Raw genomic sequence first — 6447 nt, 5'->3', positions numbered from 1 at the left:
ATAAACAGAAAAATATGTAATTAACTACGAATTGATAGAAGGGTGGCGTTCGGCGGAACGTGGTAGGCGTAGGAATGAAAGTGGGGCAGAGAGGTGGCTACGGGATGGTGGTGGTGGCGGCTGACGCGGTGGTGGAGGGTGGCACGGCGACGGTGAGTGTGGCGGTCGCGGAGGAGGTTTGGAAAGGTAATGGGGGAGGGGTTAAGGGGGAAGGAAGGGAAGGGGGGTGTGGGTGGTGGTGGGTGGTGCGGCTGGGACGGAGCGGCGGCGGTGGGTGTGGCAGTCGCGGAGGGGGCAGTGGTGGTGGAGGGAAGAGGAGGAAAGAAGAAGAAGAAAGAGGGGGAAGGGGGGTGGCGTGGCGGTGGGTTCTGGGTGGTCGACGGGGGCGGCGGTGGTTGGTGGTGGTGGCTGGAAGTTGGTGGTGGTTGGTTGGAGAGAGAGAGGAAGGAGAAGGGCTGGGGGGCGCGAATGGTTAGGGTTCGCGTGACTGGGGGGTTAGTAAATTTAAATCCACGCAATCGCGTGGGGCACGCAGTCGCGTGGCTGGGGTGAAATGAGGGTTGACGCGATCGCGTGGGTGGCCCGATCGCATGGAATGGGTAAAAGAGGGAATGACGCGGTCGCATGAGGCATGCGACCGCGTCGCTGGAAATTATGCTAAACGCACAAGTCCAGCATCGTTTCAGCGCAACTCTCTGTCTCCTTTGGGGTGTTGTGCAATCCATGCGATGCGAGGGTGGCGCGATCGCGTAGGTCGTTTTGTGCGAAATGCACAATGGCCGTACGATTCCAGCCTAACTCTCTGGACGTTGGGGATTTATGCCGATCTCCAGATCACGCGGCCGCGTGAATGACACGGATGCGTGGGGAGTGTTTTTCACAACTAACGCGATCACATGAGTGATGCGGTCGCGTCGCGCACTCTTTCTTCTTTTTTTTTATGCAGGTATGCAATTATGCAGTATGCAATGCGAATGAATAATATTCAGGTTCAATTGAAAAGGATAATAAAAATAAATAACACGAAATAAAACTGAAAAAGGAACGACCATACCATGGTGGGTTGTCTCCCACCTAGCACTTTTAGTTAAAGTCCTTAAGTTGGACATTGGATGAGCTTCTTGTTATGGCGGCTTATGCTTAAATTCATCCAGAAATCTCCACCAATGCTTGGAATGCCAACAGCCTCCGGGGTCCCAAACTAGGCATGTAAAGTTTCTGAGCAGCTTCAAACAAATTCTCAGGCTCCCGGGGTGACGAATGTCAGAACAGATTCCAGGATCCCAAACCTTGCTTTTAAATCCGCCTTCATCTTGATCTATATTTTTCCATTCGGGCGGTTTAGAAAGTAGATTTTCACCAAGATGACCAAAAGTTTTCCGAGATCCATTCGATTGATCATGATGCCAATCCGTGCACTTCGAATTGAAGCGTGGAACCTTATTGAACCTTGTGCACCAGCACTGAGTGTGAGCCATTTCCCTCTTACTCTTAAAGCCGCAAAGAGCTCTAAACTGGCCATCTGTTTCAAGCAAACCATATTCAAGTGGGAAAATAAAGTTAAAGGTTAAGGATTGTACCCATTTGAAGCTTGTATTAGGTGGTAATGGCCTTGGGATAGGTGTTTCTAGTGGTTCTGTGAGTTCTACTCCCTTGTGCTCTTCTGTGAATTTCTTCACTTCCTTGCAGACTTCCTCAATTGCATCCATGTCCTGATCAAAGCCTTCTATGTCTTCCTCGTCACGTAAGTCATAAACGGGAGGTTGAGAGAAATCTACCTCCGCATCATCTTTGTATTCACTTGGGGAAGATTCTTCGATTAGAGAATTCACTTGCTGATGCAAGTTCACTACTAGGAGAACTTGACTTGAGATTATCATCATCAAGGAAACTTGCTTCTTGGATTATTCCGTCTAGTTCTTCATAAAAGATTTGCTGTGGGAGTTGTGCACTATCCTCCTTAGCATCAATTGTAGCGTTCTTAATAGAATTCTCCACAACTTCGGATTCCCATGGAAGTTCAGCGTCTCCTAAGTCTTCAACCAACTCCTCTTCTTTCATAATGACAGCTTCCTCTACTTGTTCTAATACGAAGTCATGCTCTGTCTTGTCCACTGGAGTTTCTAGTATCTCCTTCATGCTACACTCTTCATTAGATTGTCCACATGGGGCTCTGGGAGGCCCTTGAATGTTCGAACGTCTAGAAGATAATAGACTTACTGCTTGCTCCAGTTGATGAAGGGTTGTTTAAAGTTGATCTACTGTTTTCTTGAGGTGAACCTCTAATTCTTGGGGTGATAGATTTGGACGTGGTACATGGGGAAGTGGTGGCGTTTGGGAGTAATTGGATTGGAATTTAGGTAGACGAGGATCATACGGTAGTGAATGGTGAAAAGGAGCTTGTGAGTGTGGTGGTGCGAAGTTATGTTGAGAGGATGGCCTATAAGCGCAGGGTGGGGCTTGTTGGTAACCACAAGGTTGTCCACCATGTCTATTTGTTTGGTATGCATTGTAGAATGGTCTTTGTCCATGATATCTTGGAGGGTGTTGTTGCCTAAAGGGTTGATCAGATCCTCTTGGCTCCATCCATCTTTAGTTGCTCTGACCTTGATGCATGTTCCTGTTATAACTTTTACTCCTTTCAACAATATTAGAACCAAACTCAAAGCGAGAGGGGTGAGAATTCATAGTAGCTAATAAAAATAAAAGGGGAAAATAAAGACAAATAAACAAGTAAAAGAAAAGTATTTACAATAACCAATAATAAGGCACACAATTGCAGTTCCCCGGCAACGGCGCCATTTTGACGTTAGGATTTTTGCCAGTAAAGAATTTTATAAAAACAGTCGCGTTGTAGGTATAGTTTCTAAACCAACAGAAATCCCTTCGTACAAACGTTTTGGTTGTCACAAGTAACAAACCCCTTAAAAATTGATAACCGAAGTATTTAAACCTCGGGTCGTCTTCTCAAGGAACTGCAGGGAAGTATGTTCTTATTATTGGTTATGGAGATTGTAAATCGGGGTTTTGAAGATGAGGAACAAGTAATTTAAATTGCAATTAAAATAAGTAAAAGACAGTAAAATAAATGAATAACTGTAAAATAAACTTTTGGCAAGGAATGAGAAATTAGAAGTCCTATCCTAATTATCCTTATCAATGATGATGAAGATAGAATCTTAATTCCACTTAGTCAGCCTTTACTGAAAGTAAAGAAAAGTCAAGTGACTAATTGTTTTGATCTTCAAATCCTAGTTAATCCCTAAGGAAATATTGGGATTATTGAAGTTTGATAGCAATTATCAATCATGTTGAGTTTGATAACTCCTGAGTTACTGATTTCTTAACCAAGACCAAAGGGGAAAAGTAAATCTACTGGAATAAAAATGTCTTCAGATTGGAAGCAACAGTAACATAAATAAAAGAGAGCAATAATAAACTGAAATACCTCAAATAACATTAATTCAAAGAATAATCTGTAACATGGAAGAATTCATAAATTAAATTGAGAAGATAAATAAAAAGGACTATTGAACCTGATAAAAAGAGATAATCCTGAAAGCAAAAGACATCCTAATTCTAAATCCTAAAAGAGAGAGGAGAGAACCTCCCTCAAAACTAAATCTAAATCATTAAAAGTAACTAATTGGAGACTCCCCCTTGAATGGATGCATTCCCCCACTTCATAACCTCTGATCTGTGCCTTCTGGACTTGGATTTGGGACAAAAAGGGCTTCAGAAATCGCTGGGGGCATTTTCTGTAATTTCTGGTGCGTGGCCTCTGTCACGCGTCCGCGTGGGTCACGCGGTCGCATCAATTAGAGTTTTCCTTGTCACACTGTCGCTTCAGTCAGGCGTCCGCGTCATATGCGTTTTGTTTAAGGCGCGCGGTCGCGTCAATCACGCAGTCGCGTCACTGCTATTTTGCGTTGGCACGTGGCCGTGTCGTCCAAGCGATCGCGTCACTGCCAGTTTCTTCAAAAACTCCATTTTGTGCTTTCCTTTCATTTTTGTATGTTTCATTTCCATCCTTTAAGTCATTCCTGCCTTAGAGGATCTGAAACTACTCAACACACGAATCACGGCATCGAATGGAAATAAATGGGTAATTAAAATAATTACTTTTAAAGCATAGGAAACATGTTTTTCACATACATCACATAATAAGGAAGGAAAAGTAAAACCATGCAATTAACATGAATAAGTGGGTGAAGGACTGAATAAATCACTTAAATTAGGCACAAAATATATCATAAAATATGGGTTTATCAGAAGGCTAACCTTGCCAAAGTAGAGGATTTGTCCGCCACCTTGTAGAGTTCTAGGGATATCACCTCATGAACTTCTACTTCCTCTCCCATCATGATGCTATGGATCATGATTGCCCGGTCTATAGTAACTTCAGACCGGTTGCTAGTAGGAATGATTGAGCGTTGGATGAACTCCAACCATCCCCTAGCCACGGGCTTGAGGTCATGTCTTCTTAGTTGAACCGGCTTCCCTTTTGAATCTCTCTTCCATTGAGCGCCCTTTTCACAAATGTCTATGAGGACTTGGTCCAACCTTTGATCAAAGTTGACCCTTCTAGTGTAGGGGCGTGCATCTCCTTACATCATGGGCAAGTTGAATGCTAACCTTACATTTTCCGGACTAAAATCTAAGCATTTCCCCCGGACCATTATAAGCCAATTCTTTGGGTCCGGGTTCACACTTTGATCATGGTTCTTGGTGATCCATGCATTAGCATAAAACTCTTGAACCATTAAGATTCCGACTTGTTGAATGGGGTTGGTGAGAACTTCCCAACCTCTTCTTCGAATCTCATGTCGGATCTCCGGATATTCACCCTTTTTGAGTCTGAAAGGGACCTCGGGGATCACCTTATTAATAAGCTTGACCGGGCAAATGCGGAATCATCATAGGACTTGGCCACAACTTCATAGAAGTGGTCTTGATGGATCTTTGAGATGAATCTCTCTATCTCCCATGACTCGGAGGCGGAAGCTTTTGCCTTCCCTTTCCTCTTTCTAGAGGTTTCTCCGGCCTTAGGTGCCATAAATAGTTATGGAAAAACAAAAAGCTTTAGCTTTTACCACACCAAACGTAGAAGGTTTGCTCGTCTTCGAGCAAAAGAAGAAAGAAGAGAGTAGAATAAGAAGAAATAGAGGAGATGGAGGGGGCTTAGTGGTTCGGCCAAGGGGGAGAATTAGTGTTCATGTTGTGTGAAAATGAAGGAGTGAAGATGGGTTATATAGGAGTGGAGAGAGGGGTAGGGTTCGGCTATGTATGGGTGGGTTTGAGAGGGAAAGTGGTTTGAATTTGAATGGTGAGGTAGGTGGGGATCTATGGTAGATGTGGATTGGTAAAGAGATTATGGAGAAGAGGGTAGGTTTTGATAGGTGAGGGGTTTTTGGGGAAGAGGTATTGAGGTGATTGGTGAAGGGTATTTGGGGAAGGGTGTTATGGGAAGGTGTAAAGAAGAGAGAGAGATGAAGTAGGTGGGGATCCTGTGGGGTCCACAGATCTTGAGGTGTCAAGGATTTCTCATCCCTGCACCATGTTGGCATGTAAATGCCCCCTTGATTGCCAATCCTGGCGTTAAACACCAGGTTGCTGCCCATTTCTGGTGTTTAACGCCAGCTTTTCTCCCCTTTTTGGCATTTAAACGCCAGCTCTGTGCCCATTTCTGGCGTTAAACGCTAGTTCTGTGCCCCTTTCTGGCATTAAACGCCAGTTTTGTGCCCCTTTCTGGCATTAAACGCCCAGAATGGTGCCAGACTGGGCGTTTAACGCCCATTCTGCTACCCTTACTGGCGTTTAAACCCTAGTAAGCTTCTCCTCCAGGGTGTGCTATTTTTAATACTGTTTTTCATTCTGTTTTTGCTTTTTCAGTTGTTTTTGTGGCTTCACATGATCATCAACCTACAGAAAACATAAAATAACAATGGAAAATAAATAGATATGATTAAATAAAATTGGGTTGCCTTCCAACAAGCACTTCTTTAATGTCAATAGCTTGATAGTGGGCTCTCATGGAGCCTCACATATACTCAGAGCATGATGATGGCCTCCCAACACCAAACTTAGAGTTTGAATGTGGGAGGCTCTATTTGACTCTGCATTGAGAGAAGCTTTGTATGCTTCTTCTCCATGTGTGCAGAAGGAGATCCTTGAGCCTTAAACACATGGCAGGACTCATTCACTTGAATGACCAGCTCTCCTCTGTCAACATCAATCACAGCTTTTGCTGTGGCTAGGAAGGGTCTGCCAAGGATGATGGATTCATCCATACACTTTCCAGTGTCTGGGATTATGAAATCAGCAAGGATGTAGTGGCCTTCAACCTTTACCAAGACATCCTCTACAAGTTCATAAGCCTGTTTCCTTGAATTGTATGCCATCTCTAGTGAGATTCTTGTAGCTTGTACCTCAAGGATCCCTAGCTTC

The sequence above is a fragment of the Arachis hypogaea genome, chromosome 20 (assembly GCF_003086295.3).
Source record: "Arachis hypogaea cultivar Tifrunner chromosome 20, arahy.Tifrunner.gnm2.J5K5, whole genome shotgun sequence".
NCBI classification, from domain to species: Eukaryota; Viridiplantae; Streptophyta; class Magnoliopsida; order Fabales; family Fabaceae; genus Arachis; species Arachis hypogaea.
This window is presented reverse-complemented; position numbering follows the sequence as displayed.